This window comes from Plectropomus leopardus, unplaced genomic scaffold, assembly GCF_008729295.1.
Source record: "Plectropomus leopardus isolate mb unplaced genomic scaffold, YSFRI_Pleo_2.0 unplaced_scaffold88065, whole genome shotgun sequence".
NCBI lineage: Eukaryota > Metazoa > Chordata > Actinopteri > Perciformes > Serranidae > Plectropomus > Plectropomus leopardus.
Window position 1 is genome coordinate 1 of NW_024697088.1, and position 827 is coordinate 827.

The 827-nt window shown below is 33.0% G+C and overlaps 1 long non-coding RNA gene across 1 annotated transcript; it reads right to left on the minus strand.

Annotated features, from left to right (window-relative positions):
* Nucleotides 1–560: 560 nt before the first annotated feature.
* LOC121940476 lies at nt 561–821 on the minus strand. Its single transcript, XR_006105633.1, has 2 exons — nt 695–821; nt 561–595 (listed from the first exon to the last, which is right to left on the minus strand). It is a non-coding gene; the product is annotated as an uncharacterized LOC121940476 (long non-coding RNA).
* Nucleotides 822–827: the final 6 nt, after the last annotated feature.

Below are 827 nucleotides of genomic sequence, written 5' to 3' on the forward strand. Positions count from 1 at the left end.
TGCAGGACTGGCTCAGCTGATAAGTTAAACACAGTTAAGACTTTCCCATTTTTTCTGAGGAAAATTTGAAGTTGAAACATTAAAACATTCTTGAAAAAAAGATCAAATGGCTTTTGAAATGAAGAGGCTGAAAGACTTAAAGGACTTAACCCTTAGCAACCTGAGCCAATTCACCAAATTTCTTCTTAAGACATGAAAGAGCAACTTAGGAAATTACCCAAAAATTAACAAAAAAAAAAGATGAAAATTACCTGAAAAATTGCAAAAAGAAAAAAAGAAAGTGAAAGTGTAACAAAAACAAACAAAATGACATGAAAAAGGTGCTTAACAAATTTTCAAACATACAGTAATTTCCTCTAGCTTTTTTTCTTTTTGCCCTGAGACATTTTTCCTTTTTTAAAATAAAATATGTTTTCAAAATCTATTGATTTACATTTCTTACCAAATGGCACAAGGAGTCTAGGAGCAGCAAAAAAATGATGTTTATCTGGATTTCAAAGAGTTTAAGTGGTTTTACATGTTTCACCTGAAAGGGCATGGCGGGTAAACGGTTCCTCTTCATGATGAGAAAAGGAGCAAAGCTCAAATGTAGTTCCTGAAAGAATGAAAGAGCAATTAATTATTAATAAACTGGAATCCTATCAATATCTGAAAAAAAGGCAAATGGTGCACAGTGATAAACTGCGTTTCTTACCAGTCTCCTCTTTCCTGAATTTTAGCTCATTGAGCTTGTAGGCATAAGTGTGTCCGGCTGGTACAACAAAAGAATTGTTGTCCTTTATCTTTCCCTGATTAAACAATAAATACAGCTGTAAACACACAGACGT